This window comes from Cryptomeria japonica, unplaced genomic scaffold, assembly GCF_030272615.1.
Source record: "Cryptomeria japonica unplaced genomic scaffold, Sugi_1.0 HiC_scaffold_64, whole genome shotgun sequence".
In the NCBI taxonomy this organism is placed as follows: Eukaryota; Viridiplantae; Streptophyta; class Pinopsida; order Cupressales; family Cupressaceae; genus Cryptomeria; species Cryptomeria japonica.
Window position 1 is genome coordinate 240,001 of NW_026728886.1, and position 15,477 is coordinate 255,477.

Here is a 15,477-nt window from a genome sequence, read left to right on the forward strand (position 1 = left end):
CGGTGGGCACCTTGGCTGGGTTGGGCACCATTGAGCGCTCCGAAGTGTGCTCCAAGGTGCGCACCATGGCCCTCCAAGGTGCGCAGCATGGCGTGCACGAAGTCGGAGCCCGGTTTGCCCCGGGTGCGCACCTCGCGTGCACCTTCGCCAGGGTGGGCACCTCGGTGCGCACACCTTCTCAATGTTTTCTTGCCTTTTCTGGAAATTGGTGAAGGCAGCGCATCAAAGGTGCGCACCTCGGTGTGCTCCGAGGTGCGAACCCGAGAGCGCTCCGAGGTGCCCACGAAGTCGAAAGTCGGGTTAATTGCATTGTTTTCCCCGGGTGCGCTCCGAGGTGCGCAACATCGGTGCGCACCAAGGAGGGCTCCGAAGTGTGCTCCAAGGTGCGCACGATTCGGAGCTCGGTTTGCCCGGGGTGCGCACACCTTGGCTGGGTTGCGCACCCTTTGTGCGCTCCAAGGTGCGCACGAAGTCGGAGCTCGGTTTGCCCCGGGTGCGCACCTTCGCCAGGGTGCGCACCTTGATGCGCACGCCTTGGCTGGGCTGCGCACCTTGGTGGGCGCCATGGTGCGCACCTTTCGTGCGCTCCAAGGTGCGCACGAAGTCGGAGCTCGGTTTGCCCCGGGTGCGCACCTTGGTGGGCGCCATGGTGCACTCCGAGGTGCCCAAGATTGGTGCGCACCAAGGAGCGCTCCGAAGTGCGCTCCAAGGTGCGCAGGTGCGCGCGAAGTCGAAAGTTGGGTTAATTGTCCGGTTTGCCTCGGGTGCGCACCTTGCGTGCACCTTCGCCAGGGTGGGCGCCTTGGTGCGCACACCTTGGCTGGGCTGCGCACCCGGGCGCGCACACCTTGGCACCCGCGTTTCCTTCATTTTAAATTTTTTTTTTTTACAATCTCTCAAGTGGGAAATTCTATAATCTCAACTTTTTTTGCCTTTTCAGGAAACTTTTGAATGGAGCGCATCATTGGTGCGCTCCGAAGTGTGCTCCAAGGTGCGCACCTCTGGTGTGCTCCAAAGCTCTCTCTAGCTGCGTGCACCTGCCCCGGCCGCGCACCCGGCCCCGCCCAGCTTCGCTCACCTGTCCCGGGCGTCTGGTGCGGAACCTTAGAGTAAGAAACATCACCGTGCACCTTGGCCAACGTGCGCGACTCGACCGAGCGCGCACTGGCCGAGGTGCACACCGATTTCACCTGGGTGCGCGCGCAGCACCTCGGGCGCACCGGGGTGCGCGCACAACGCCCGGGTTGCACCGTGGCCTGTGTGCTCGGGGCGCCTCGGGTGCGCGCTCGGTGTCGCCCCCGCGCGCGCGGTAGTGCGGGCAGCGCACCCCGGCCCGGCCCGGCCCCGACGAGAACGCAAACGGGCAAAAGGTTTATTCAAATAGCATTGCGACGCCCGGCGAAAAACTAAAAAAGGGTGCAACACCGGGACTTCCCGGGAGGTCACCCATCCCAGTACTACTCCGGCCCAAGCGCGCTTAACTGCGGAGTTCTGATGGGATCCGGTGCACTAACGCTGGTATGATCGCACCCGTTATGAGCTTGTCGCAGTGTGTACTTAGCAAACCGCGACCCACGTGCGAATCCACCCCGGCCACCCACCCCCGTCGAGGTGCACACCCTCCCTCGCGAAGTGCGCCCCGTTCGCCAAGTGTGAGCCCTGCCCGGGTGCGCGCACCTTGCTAGGGCGTCGGGTGTGCACCCGGCCCGGCCTACGTGCGTGCACCTGGACGGGGCGTCGTGTGCGTGCAGTGTCCCGTCTGCAACGCGGTGCCCACACACCACCTCGGGCGCAACGACCTGCGCTCACATGTGGGCCGAGTGCACCTTGGTGCATGTTCGGGGCGCCTCGGGTGCACGCTCGATCTTGCCCCGGTGCACCAAGGCGCTCGGTTTGCCCCGGGTGCGCACTTGGTGCAAGGTGGGCACCCAAAATAGGGATCAAGCACCAAAACACAAGTTTCGGGATGCAAAATGGGACCCAAGGACCACAAATGCGTTCCAAGACCCATGATGGGTCCACGAGAACAAAAATGTGTTCCGAGACTTAATAAACAAATATTGGGTTTTAGGAGAAGAAACATGCTCTGATGCCCAAAACGAGAATCGACCCCGAAAAGGCCACAGGCCAAAAGTGGGATGCGAGACAAAAAAAAATGGGACCCGAGGACCAAAATTGGGTTCCCAGGTCGAAGACAGGGCAACCGGACAAGAAACGACCTCTAAGGCTCGAAATGAGTCCCGACGACTAAAACTTGACAAGAAGCACCCATCAGGCACCCAACTCGACACCCATGGGATGCCGACCCACCCGGGCTTCCACCTAGCACACCTTGGCACCCACCCACCCTCGCACCCAACCTCGCACCCAACTTAGCACCTTTGAACCCACATTGGCACTCACCCTGACCCTGGCACCTTGGAACCCACATTGGCACTCACCTTGACCCTGGCACCCACCTTTGCACTCACCTTGGGACCCACCCTGGCTCCCACCTCGGCACCCACCCAGACACCCACCTTGGTTCCTTGGCACCCACCTTGGATCCTTGGCACCCACCCCGACACCCACCTTGGCACGCAACTTGGCTACTTGCCACCCACCTTGGCTCCTTGACGCCCACCCCGACAACCACCCCGTGACCTACCCTGGCTAGGGTTGGTGCACACCCACCCTGGTGCCCACCTTGGCACCCACCCCATGACCCACCTTGGCACGCACCTTAGTACCCACCCCGTTACCCACCCTAGGACCCACCCCGTGACCCACCTTGGCCAGGGTGGGTGCCTTGGTGCGCACAACTTGCCTGGGCTGCACACCAGGGCGGGCTCAAGATGGCACCCGCGTTCCGTTTTTTTCACTATCTTTCAAAACGGAAATTTTAAAATCTCGTTTTTTTTTTTTTTTTGCCTTTTCTGGAAATTAGTGAAGGCAGCGCATCAAAGGTGCGCAATGCTGGTGCGAACCCGGGAGCGCTCCGATGTGTGCTCCAAGGTGCGGCGTGCACGAAGTCCGAGCCCGGCTTGCCCCGGGTGCGCACCTCGCGTGCACCTTCGCCGGGGTGAGCACCTTGGCTGGGTTGCGCGCCCTGGTGCGCACCAAGGAGCGCTCTGAAGTGTGCTCCAAGGTGCGGCGTGCACGAAGTCGGAGCTCGGTTTGCCCCGGGTGTGCACCTCGGGTGCGCACCTCGCGTGCACCTTCGCTGCGGTGGGCACCTTGGCTGGGTTGCGCGCCTTGGTGGGCACCATGCAGTGCACGAAGTCGGAGCCCGGTTTGCCCCGGGCGCGCACCTCCGCCAGGGTGGGCACCTTGGTGCGCACAACTTGCCTGGGCTGCGCACCAGGAAGGGCTCAAGATGGCACCCGCGTTCCGTTTTTTTCACTATCTTTCAGAACGGAAATTTTAAAATATCGTTTTTTTTTGCCTTTTCTGGAAATTAGTGAAGGCAGCGCATCAAAGGTGCGCAACGCTGGTGCGAACCTGGGAGCGCTCCGATGTGTGCTCCAAGGTGCGGCGTGCACGAAGTCGGAGCCCGGTTTGCCCCGGGTGCGCCCTGGTGGGCACCATGGTGCGCACCAAGGAGCGCTCCGAAGTGTGCTCCAAGGTGCGGCCTGCACGAAGTCGGAGCCCGGTTTGCCCCGGGCGTGCACCGCGGGTGGGCACCTTGGTGCGCATGCCTTGCCTGGGCTGCGCACCAGGGCGGGCTCAAGATGGCACCCGCGTTCCGTTTTTTTCACTATCTTTCAAAACGGAAATTTTAAAATCTCATTTTTTTTTGCCTTTTCTGGAAATTAGTGAAGGCAGCGCATCAAAGGTGCGCACCTCGCTGCCCACCACGGTGCGCAACGCCGGTGGGCACCCGGGAGTGCTTCGAAGTGTGCTCCAAGGTGCTGCGTGCACGTTGTCGGAGCCCGGTTTGCCCCGGGTGCGCACCTCGCGTGCACCTTCGTCGGGGTGGGCACCTTGGCTGGGTTTGCCCCGGCTGCGCTCCGAAGCGGGGTTATTGGAGCGCCGCCTCTTTTTTTGTCGGAGCGTTTGGTGGGGTTTCTCGCATTGGCTCTTCCCAGGCCCGGTTGCCACCCTGGCGCGCACGAAGTCGGAAGTAGGGTTAATTGCCCGGGTGCGCACCTTTGCCAGGGTGGGCACCTTACCTGGGCTGTGCACCAGGGCGGGCTCAAGATGGCACCCGCGTTCCGTTTTTTTCACTATCTTTCAAAACGGAAATTTTAAAATCTCCTCTTTTTTTTGCCTTTTCTGGAAATTAGTGAAGGCAGCGCATCAAAGGTGCGCACCTCGCTGCCCACCTTGGTGTGCTCTGAGGTGCGCACCCGGGAGCGCTACGAAGTGTGCTCCAAGGTGCGGCGTGCACGTTGTCGGAGCCCGGTTTGCCCCGGGTGCGCACCTCGCCTGCACCTTGGCCGGGGTGGGCACCCTGGCTGGGTTTGCCCAGGGTGCGCTCCGAAGCGGGGTTACTGGAGCGCCCCCTCTTTTTTTGTCAGAGCGTTTGGTGGGGTTTCTCGCATTGGCTCTTCCCAGGCCCGGTTGTTGGGTGCGCTCCCACCCTGGCGCGCGCGAAGTTGGAAGTTGGGTTAATTGCCCGGGCGCGCACCTTCGCCAGGGTGGGCACCTTGGTGCGCACACCTTGGCTGGGCTGCGCACCAGGGCGGGCTCAAGATGGCACCAGCATTCCCTTTTTCTCACTATCTTTCAAAACGGAAATTTTAAAATCTCGTTTTCTTTTGCCTTTTATGGAAATTAGTGAAGGCATCGCATCAAAGGTGCGCACCTCGCTGCCCACCTTGGTGTGCTCCGAGGTGCCCACCACGGTGCGCTCCGAGGTGCCCACCACGGTGCGCAACGCCGGTGCGAACCCGGGAGCGCCCCGATGTGTGCTCCAAGGTGCGGCGTGCACGAAGCCGGACCCCGGTTTGCCCCGGGTGCGCACCTCGCGTGCACCTTGGTGCGCACACCTTGGCTGGGTTGCGCGGCCTGGTGGGCACCATGGTGCGCACCAAGGAGCGCTCCGAAGTGTGCTCCAAGGTGCGGCGTGCACGAAGTCCTAGCCCGGTTTGCCCCGGGTGCGCACCTTCGCCGCGGTGGGCACCATGGCGTGCACGAAGTCGGAGCCCGGTTTGCCCCGGGTGCGCACCTCGCGTGCACCTTCGCCGGGGTGGGCACCTCGGCTGGGTTGCGCGCCCTGGTGCGCACCAAGGAGCGCTCCGAAGTGTGCTCCAAGGTGCGGCGTGCACGAAGTCGGAGCCCGGTTTGCCCCGGGTGCGCACCTTCGCCGCGGTGGGCACCCTGGTGCGCACCATGGCGTGCACGAAGTCGGAGCCCGGTTTGCCCCGGGTGCGCACCTCGCGTGCACCTTCGGCGGGGTTGCGCGCCCTGGTGCGCACCAAGGAGCGCTCCGAAGTGTGCTCCAAGGTGCGGCGTGCACGAAGTCGGAGCCCGGTTTGCCCCGGGTGCGCACCTCGCGTGCACCTTCGGCGGGGTTGCGCGCCCTGGTGGGCACCATGGTGCGCACCAAGGAGCGCTCCGAAGTGTGCTCCAAGGTGCGGCGTGCACGAAGTCGGAGCCCGGTTTGCCCCGGGTGCGCACCTCGCGTGCACCTTCGCCGCGGTGGGCACCATGGCGTGCACGAAGTCGGAGCCCGGTTTGCCCCGGGTGCGCACCTCGCGTGCACCTTCGCCGGGGTGGGCACCTCGGCTGGGTTGCGCGCCCTGGTGCGCACCAAGGAGCGCTCCGAAGTGTGCTCCAAGGTGCGGCGTGCACGAAGTCGGAGCCCGGTTTGCCCCGGGTGCGCACCTCGCGTGCACCTTCGCCGCGGTGGGCACCATGGCGTGCACGAAGTCGGAGCCCGGTTTGCCCCGGGTGCGCACCCCGCGTGCACCTTCGCCGGGGTGGGCACCTCGGCTGGGTTGCGCGCCCTGGTGCGCACCAAGGAGCGCTCCGAAGTGTGCTCCAAGGTGCGGCGTGCACGAAGTCGGAGCCCGGTTTGCCCCGGGTGCGCACCTCGCGTGCACCTTCGCCGCGGTGGGCACCTTGGCTGGGTTGGGCACCATTGAGCGCTCCGAAGTGTGCTCCAAGGTGCGCACCATGGCCCTCCAAGGTGCGCAGCATGGCGTGCACGAAGTCGGAGCCCGGTTTGCCCCGGGTGCGCACCTCGCGTGCACCTTCGCCAGGGTGGGCACCTCGGTGCGCACACCTTCTCAATGTTTTCTTGCCTTTTCTGGAAATTGGTGAAGGCAGCGCATCAAAGGTGCGCACCTCGGTGTGCTCCGAGGTGCGAACCCGAGAGCGCTCCGAGGTGCCCACGAAGTCGAAAGTCGGGTTAATTGCATTGTTTTCCCCGGGTGCGCTCCGAGGTGCGCAACATCGGTGCGCACCAAGGAGGGCTCCGAAGTGTGCTCCAAGGTGCGCACGATTCGGAGCTCGGTTTGCCCGGGGTGCGCACACCTTGGCTGGGTTGCGCACCCTTTGTGCGCTCCAAGGTGCGCACGAAGTCGGAGCTCGGTTTGCCCCGGGTGCGCACCTTCGCCAGGGTGCGCACCTTGATGCGCACGCCTTGGCTGGGCTGCGCACCTTGGTGGGCGCCATGGTGCGCACCTTTCGTGCGCTCCAAGGTGCGCACGAAGTCGGAGCTCGGTTTGCCCCGGGTGCGCACCTTGGTGGGCGCCATGGTGCACTCCGAGGTGCCCAAGATTGGTGCGCACCAAGGAGCGCTCCGAAGTGCGCTCCAAGGTGCGCAGGTGCGCGCGAAGTCGAAAGTTGGGTTAATTGTCCGGTTTGCCTCGGGTGCGCACCTTGCGTGCACCTTCGCCAGGGTGGGCGCCTTGGTGCGCACACCTTGGCTGGGCTGCGCACCCGGGCGCGCACACCTTGGCACCCGCGTTTCCTTCATTTTAAATTTTTTTTTTTTACAATCTCTCAAGTGGGAAATTCTATAATCTCAACTTTTTTTGCCTTTTCAGGAAACTTTTGAATGGAGCGCATCATTGGTGCGCTCCGAAGTGTGCTCCAAGGTGCGCACCTCTGGTGTGCTCCAAAGCTCTCTCCAGCTGCGTGCACCTGCCCCGGCCGCGCACCCGGCCCCGCCCAGCTTCGCTCACCTGTCCCGGGCGTCTGGTGCGGAACCTTAGAGTAAGAAACATCACCGTGCACCTTGGCCAACGTGCGCGACTCGACCGAGCGCGCACTGGCCGAGGTGCACACCGATTTCACCTGGGTGCGCGCGCAGCACCTCGGGCGCACCGGGGTGCGCGCACAACGCCCGGGTTGCACCGTGGCCTGTGTGCTCGGGGCGCCTCGGGTGCGCGCTCGGTGTCGCCCCCGCGCGCGCGGTAGTGCGGGCAGCGCACCCCGGCCCGGCCCGGCCCCGACGAGAACGCAAACGGGCAAAAGGTTTATTCAAATAGCATTGCGACGCCCGGCGAAAAACTAAGAAAGGGTGCAACACCGGGACTTCCCGAGAGGTCACCCATCCCAGTACTACTCCGGCCCAAGCGCGCTTAACTGCGGAGTTCTGATGGGATCCGGTGCACTAACGCTGGTATGATCGCACCCGTTATGAGCTTGTCGCAGTGTGTACTTAGCAAACCGCGACCCACGTGCGAATCCACCCCGGCCACCCACCCCCGTCGAGGTGCACACCCTCCCTCGCGAAGTGCGCCCCGTTCGCCAAGTGTGAGCCCTGCCCGGGTGCGCGCACCTTGCTAGGGCGTCGGGTGTGCACCCGGCCCGGCCTACGTGCGTGCACCTGGACGGGGCGTCGTGTGCGTGCAGTGTCCCGTCTGCAACGCGGTGCCCACACACCACCTCGGGCGCAACGACCTGCGCTCACATGTGGGCCGAGTGCACCTTGGTGCATGTTCGGGGCGCCTCGGGTGCACGCTCGATCTTGCCCCGGTGCACCAAGGCGCTCGGTTTGCCCCGGGTGCGCACTTGGTGCAAGGTGGGCACCCAAAATAGGGATCAAGCACCAAAACACAAGTTTCGGGATGCAAAATGGGACCCAAGGACCACAAATGCGTTCCAAGACCCATGATGGGTCCACGAGAACAAAAATGTGTTCCGAGACTTAATAAACAAATATTGGGTTTTAGGAGAAGAAACATGCTCTGATGCCCAAAACGAGAATCGACCCCGAAAAGGCCACAGGCCAAAAGTGGGATGCGAGACAAAAAAAAATGGGACCCGAGGACCAAAATTGGGTTCCCAGGTCGAAGACAGGGCAACCGGACAAGAAACGACCTCTAAGGCTCGAAATGAGTCCCGACGACTAAAACTTGACAAGAAGCACCCATCAGGCACCCAACTCGACACCCATGGGATGCCGACCCACCCGGGCTTCCACCTAGCACACCTTGGCACCCACCCACCCTCGCACCCAACCTCGCACCCAACTTAGCACCTTTGAACCCACATTGGCACTCACCCTGACCCTGGCACCTTGGAACCCACATTGGCACTCACCTTGACCCTGGCACCCACCTTTGCACTCACCTTGGGACCCACCCTGGCTCCCACCTCGGCACCCACCCAGACACCCACCTTGGTTCCTTGGCACCCACCTTGGATCCTTGGCACCCACCCCGACACCCACCTTGGCACGCAACTTGGCTACTTGCCACCCACCTTGGCTCCTTGACGCCCACCCCGACAACCACCCCGTGACCTACCCTGGCTAGGGTTGGTGCACACCCACCCTGGTGCCCACCTTGGCACCCACCCCATGACCCACCTTGGCACGCACCTTAGTACCCACCCCGTTACCCACCCTAGGACCCACCCCGTGACCCACCTTGGCCAGGGTGGGTGCCTTGGTGCGCACAACTTGCCTGGGCTGCACACCAGGGCGGGCTCAAGATGGCACCCGCGTTCCGTTTTTTTCACTATCTTTCAAAACGGAAATTTTAAAATCTCGTTTTTTTTTTTTTTTTGCCTTTTCTGGAAATTAGTGAAGGCAGCGCATCAAAGGTGCGCAATGCTGGTGCGAACCCGGGAGCGCTCCGATGTGTGCTCCAAGGTGCGGCGTGCACGAAGTCCGAGCCCGGCTTGCCCCGGGTGCGCACCTCGCGTGCACCTTCGCCGGGGTGAGCACCTTGGCTGGGTTGCGCGCCCTGGTGCGCACCAAGGAGCGCTCTGAAGTGTGCTCCAAGGTGCGGCGTGCACGAAGTCGGAGCTCGGTTTGCCCCGGGTGTGCACCTCGGGTGCGCACCTCGCGTGCACCTTCGCTGCGGTGGGCACCTTGGCTGGGTTGCGCGCCTTGGTGGGCACCATGCAGTGCACGAAGTCGGAGCCCGGTTTGCCCCGGGCGCGCACCTCCGCCAGGGTGGGCACCTTGGTGCGCACAACTTGCCTGGGCTGCGCACCAGGAAGGGCTCAAGATGGCACCCGCGTTCCGTTTTTTTCACTATCTTTCAGAACGGAAATTTTAAAATATCATTTTTTTTTGCCTTTTCTGGAAATTAGTGAAGGCAGCGCATCAAAGGTGCGCAACGCTGGTGCGAACCTGGGAGCGCTCCGATGTGTGCTCCAAGGTGCGGCGTGCACGAAGTCGGAGCCCGGTTTGCCCCGGGTGCGCCCTGGTGGGCACCATGGTGCGCACCAAGGAGCGCTCCGAAGTGTGCTCCAAGGTGCGGCCTGCACGAAGTCGGAGCCCGGTTTGCCCCGGGTGTGCACCGCGGGTGGGCACCTTGGTGCGCATGCCTTGCCTGGGCTGCGCACCAGGGCGGGCTCAAGATGGCACCCGCGTTCCGTTTTTTTCACTATCTTTCAAAACGGAAATTTTAAAATCTCATTTTTTTTTGCCTTTTCTGGAAATTAGTGAAGGCAGCGCATCAAAGGTGCGCACCTCGCTGCCCACCACGGTGCGCAACGCCGGTGGGCACCCGGGAGTGCTTCGAAGTGTGCTCCAAGGTGCTGCGTGCACGTTGTCGGAGCCCGGTTTGCCCCGGGTGCGCACCTCGCGTGCACCTTCGTCGGGGTGGGCACCTTGGCTGGGTTTGCCCCGGCTGCGCTCCGAAGCGGGGTTATTGGAGCGCCGCCTCTTTTTTTGTCGGAGCGTTTGGTGGGGTTTCTCGCATTGGCTCTTCCCAGGCCCGGTTGCCACCCTGGCGCGCACGAAGTCGGAAGTAGGGTTAATTGCCCGGGTGCGCACCTTTGCCAGGGTGGGCACCTTACCTGGGCTGTGCACCAGGGCGGGCTCAAGATGGCACCCGCGTTCCGTTTTTTTCACTATCTTTCAAAACGGAAATTTTAAAATCTCCTCTTTTTTTTGCCTTTTCTGGAAATTAGTGAAGGCAGCGCATCAAAGGTGCGCACCTCGCTGCCCACCTTGGTGTGCTCTGAGGTGCGCACCCGGGAGCGCTACGAAGTGTGCTCCAAGGTGCGGCGTGCACGTTGTCGGAGCCCGGTTTGCCCCGGGTGCGCACCTCGCCTGCACCTTGGCCGGGGTGGGCACCCTGGCTGGGTTTGCCCAGGGTGCGCTCCGAAGCGGGGTTACTGGAGCGCCCCCTCTTTTTTTGTCAGAGTGTTTGGTGGGGTTTCTCGCATTGGCTCTTCCCAGGCCCGGTTGTTGGGTGCGCTCCCACCCTGGCGCGCGCGAAGTTGGAAGTTGGGTTAATTGCCCGGGCGCGCACCTTCGCCAGGGTGGGCACCTTGGTGCGCACACCTTGGCTGGGCTGCGCACCAGGGCGGGCTCAAGATGGCACCAGCATTCCCTTTTTCTCACTATCTTTCAAAACGGAAATTTTAAAATCTCGTTTTCTTTTGCCTTTTATGGAAATTAGTGAAGGCATCGCATCAAAGGTGCGCACCTCGCTGCCCACCTTGGTGTGCTCCGAGGTGCCCACCACGGTGCGCTCCGAGGTGCCCACCACGGTGCGCAACGCCGGTGCGAACCCGGGAGCGCCCCGATGTGTGCTCCAAGGTGCGGCGTGCACGAAGCCGGACCCCGGTTTGCCCCGGGTGCGCACCTCGCGTGCACCTTGGTGCGCACACCTTGGCTGGGTTGCGCGGCCTGGTGGGCACCATGGTGCGCACCAAGGAGCGCTCCGAAGTGTGCTCCAAGGTGCGGCGTGCACGAAGTCCTAGCCCGGTTTGCCCCGGGTGCGCACCTTCGCCGCGGTGGGCACCATGGCGTGCACGAAGTCGGAGCCCGGTTTGCCCCGGGTGCGCACCTCGCGTGCACCTTCGCCGGGGTGGGCACCTCGGCTGGGTTGCGCGCCCTGGTGCGCACCAAGGAGCGCTCCGAAGTGTGCTCCAAGGTGCGGCGTGCACGAAGTCGGAGCCCGGTTTGCCCCGGGTGCGCACCTTCGCCGCGGTGGGCACCCTGGTGCGCACCATGGCGTGCACGAAGTCGGAGCCCGGTTTGCCCCGGGTGCGCACCTCGCGTGCACCTTCGGCGGGGTTGCGCGCCCTGGTGCGCACCAAGGAGCGCTCCGAAGTGTGCTCCAAGGTGCGGCGTGCACGAAGTCGGAGCCCGGTTTGCCCCGGGTGCGCACCTCGCGTGCACCTTCGGCGGGGTTGCGCGCCCTGGTGGGCACCATGGTGCGCACCAAGGAGCGCTCCGAAGTGTGCTCCAAGGTGCGGCGTGCACGAAGTCGGAGCCCGGTTTGCCCCGGGTGCGCACCTCGCGTGCACCTTCGCCGCGGTGGGCACCATGGCGTGCACGAAGTCGGAGCCCGGTTTGCCCCGGGTGCGCACCTCGCGTGCACCTTCGCCGCGGTGGGCACCATGGCGTGCACGAAGTCGGAGCCCGGTTTGCCCCGGGTGCGCACCTCGCGTGCACCTTCGCTGGGGTGGGCACCTCGGCTGGGTTGCGCGCCCTGGTGCGCACCAAGGAGCGCTCCGAAGTGTGCTCCAAGGTGCGGCGTGCACGAAGTCGGAGCCCGGTTTGCCCCGGGTGCGCACCTCGCGTGCACCTTCGCCGCGGTGGGCACCATGGCGTGCACGAAGTCGGAGCCCGGTTTGCCCCGGGTGCGCACCCCGCGTGCACCTTCGCCGGGGTGGGCACCTCGGCTGGGTTGCGCGCCCTGGTGCGCACCAAGGAGCGCTCCGAAGTGTGCTCCAAGGTGCGGCGTGCACGAAGTCGGAGCCCGGTTTACCCCGGGTGCGCACCTCGCGTGCACCTTCGCCGCGGTGGGCACCTTGGCTGGGTTGGGCACCATTGAGCGCTCCGAAGTGTGCTCCAAGGTGCGCACCATGGCCCTCCAAGGTGCGCAGCATGGCGTGCACGAAGTCGGAGCCCGGTTTGCCCCGGGTGCGCACCTCGCGTGCACCTTCGCCAGGGTGGGCACCTCGGTGCGCACACCTTCTCAATGTTTTCTTGCCTTTTCTGGAAATTGGTGAAGGCAGCGCATCAAAGGTGCGCACCTCGGTGTGCTCCGAGGTGCGAACCCGAGAGCGCTCCGAGGTGCCCACGAAGTCGAAAGTCGGGTTAATTGCATTGTTTTCCCCGGGTGCGCTCCGAGGTGCGCAACATCGGTGCGCACCAAGGAGGGCTCCGAAGTGTGCTCCAAGGTGCGCACGATTCGGAGCTCGGTTTGCCCGGGGTGCGCACACCTTGGCTGGGTTGCGCACCCTTTGTGCGCTCCAAGGTGCGCACGAAGTCGGAGCTCGGTTTGCCCCGGGTGCGCACCTTCGCCAGGGTGCGCACCTTGATGCGCACGCCTTGGCTGGGCTGCGCACCTTGGTGGGCGCCATGGTGCGCACCTTTCGTGCGCTCCAAGGTGCGCACGAAGTCGGAGCTCGGTTTGCCCCGGGTGCGCACCTTGGTGGGCGCCATGGTGCACTCCGAGGTGCCCAAGATTGGTGCGCACCAAGGAGCGCTCCGAAGTGCGCTCCAAGGTGCGCAGGTGCGCGCGAAGTCGAAAGTTGGGTTAATTGTCCGGTTTGCCTCGGGTGCGCACCTTGCGTGCACCTTCGCCAGGGTGGGCGCCTTGGTGCGCACACCTTGGCTGGGCTGCGCACCCGGGCGCGCACACCTTGGCACCCGCGTTTCCTTCATTTTAAATTTTTTTTTTTTACAATCTCTCAAGTGGGAAATTCTATAATCTCAACTTTTTTTGCCTTTTCAGGAAACTTTTGAATGGAGCGCATCATTGGTGCGCTCCGAAGTGTGCTCCAAGGTGCGCACCTCTGGTGTGCTCCAAAGCTCTCTCCAGCTGCGTGCACCTGCCCCGGCCGCGCACCCGGCCCCGCCCAGCTTCGCTCACCTGTCCCGGGCGTCTGGTGCGGAACCTTAGAGTAAGAAACATCACCGTGCACCTTGGCCAACGTGCGCGACTCGACCGAGCGCGCACTGGCCGAGGTGCACACCGATTTCACCTGGGTGCGCGCGCAGCACCTCGGGCGCACCGGGGTGCGCGCACAACGCCCGGGTTGCACCGTGGCCTGTGTGCTCGGGGCGCCTCGGGTGCGCGCTCGGTGTCGCCCCCGCGCGCGCGGTAGTGCGGGCAGCGCACCCCGGCCCGGCCCGGCCCCGACGAGAACGCAAACGGGCAAAAGGTTTATTCAAATAGCATTGCGACGCCCGGCGAAAAACTAAAAAAGGGTGCAACACCGGGACTTCCCGGGAGGTCACCCATCCCAGTACTACTCCGGCCCAAGCGCGCTTAACTGCGGAGTTCTGATGGGATCCGGTGCACTAACGCTGGTATGATCGCACCCGTTATGAGCTTGTCGCAGTGTGTACTTAGCAAACCGCGACCCACGTGCGAATCCACCCCGGCCACCCACCCCCGTCGAGGTGCACACCCTCCCTCGCGAAGTGCGCCCCGTTCGCCAAGTGTGAGCCCTGCCCGGGTGCGCGCACCTTGCTAGGGCGTCGGGTGTGCACCCGGCCCGGCCTACGTGCGTGCACCTGGACGGGGCGTCGTGTGCGTGCAGTGTCCCGTCTGCAACGCGGTGCCCACACACCACCTCGGGCGCAACGACCTGCGCTCACATGTGGGCCGAGTGCACCTTGGTGCATGTTCGGGGCGCCTCGGGTGCACGCTCGATCTTGCCCCGGTGCACCAAGGCGCTCGGTTTGCCCCGGGTGCGCACTTGGTGCAAGGTGGGCACCCAAAATAGGGATCAAGCACCAAAACACAAGTTTCGGGATGCAAAATGGGACCCAAGGACCACAAATGCGTTCCAAGACCCATGATGGGTCCACGAGAACAAAAATGTGTTCCGAGACTTAATAAATAAATATTGGGTTTTAGGAGAAGAAACATGCTCTGATGCCCAAAACGAGAATCGACCCCGAAAAGGCCACAGGCCAAAAGTGGGATGCGAGACAAAAAAAAATGGGACCCGAGGACCAAAATTGGGTTCCCAGGTCGAAGACAGGGCAACCGGACAAGAAACGACCTCTAAGGCTCGAAATGAGTCCCGACGACTAAAACTTGACAAGAAGCACCCATCAGGCACCCAACTCGACACCCATGGGATGCCGACCCACCCGGGCTTCCACCTAGCACACCTTGGCACCCACCCACCCTCGCACCCAACCTCGCACCCAACTTAGCACCTTTGAACCCACATTGGCACTCACCCTGACCCTGGCACCTTGGAACCCACATTGGCACTCACCTTGACCCTGGCACCCACCTTTGCACTCACCTTGGGACCCACCCTGGCTCCCACCTCGGCACCCACCCAGACACCCACCTTGGTTCCTTGGCACCCACCTTGGATCCTTGGCACCCACCCCGACACCCACCTTGGCACGCAACTTGGCTACTTGCCACCCACCTTGGCTCCTTGACGCCCACCCCGACAACCACCCCGTGACCTACCCTGGCTAGGGTTGGTGCACACCCACCCTGGTGCCCACCTTGGCACCCACCCCATGACCCACCTTGGCACGCACCTTAGTACCCACCCCGTTACCCACCCTAGGACCCACCCCGTGACCCACCTTGGCCAGGGTGGGTGCCTTGGTGCGCACAACTTGCCTGGGCTGCACACCAGGGCGGGCTCAAGATGGCACCCGCGTTCCGTTTTTTTCACTATCTTTCAAAACGGAAATTTTAAAATCTCGTTTTTTTTTTTTTTTTGCCTTTTCTGGAAATTAGTGAAGGCAGCGCATCAAAGGTGCGCAATGCTGGTGCGAACCCGGGAGCGCTCCGATGTGTGCTCCAAGGTGCGGCGTGCACGAAGTCCGAGCCCGGCTTGCCCCGGGTGCGCACCTCGCGTGCACCTTCGCCGGGGTGAGCACCTTGGCTGGGTTGCGCGCCCTGGTGCGCACCAAGGAGCGCTCTGAAGTGTGCTCCAAGGTGCGGCGTGCACGAAGTCGGAGCTCGGTTTGCCCCGGGTGTGCACCTCGGGTGCGCACCTCGCGTGCACCTTCGCTGCGGTGGGCACCTTGGCTGGGTTGCGCGCCTTGGTGGGCACCATGCAGTGCACGAAGTCGGAGCCCGGTTTGCCCCGGGCGCGCACCTCCGCCAGGGTGGGCACCTTGGTGCGCACAACTTGCCTGGGCTG

At 63.4% G+C, this 15,477-nt stretch overlaps 3 non-coding genes across 3 annotated transcripts; all 3 read right to left on the bottom strand.

The window, feature by feature from the left end:
• Nucleotides 1-1,413: 1,413 nt before the first annotated feature.
• LOC131863500 (5S ribosomal RNA) lies at nt 1,414-1,532 on the bottom strand. The gene has a single exon (XR_009362401.1). It is a non-coding gene; the product is annotated as a 5S ribosomal RNA (ribosomal RNA).
• Nucleotides 1,533-7,447: 5,915 nt separating this feature from the next.
• On the bottom strand, nt 7,448-7,566 carry LOC131863431 (5S ribosomal RNA). The gene has a single exon (XR_009362333.1). It is a non-coding gene; the product is annotated as a 5S ribosomal RNA (ribosomal RNA).
• A 5,989-nt stretch (nt 7,567-13,555) lies between these two features.
• Nucleotides 13,556-13,674, bottom strand: LOC131863501 (5S ribosomal RNA). The gene has a single exon (XR_009362402.1). It is a non-coding gene; the product is annotated as a 5S ribosomal RNA (ribosomal RNA).
• Between the last annotated feature and the right edge of the window lie 1,803 nt (nt 13,675-15,477).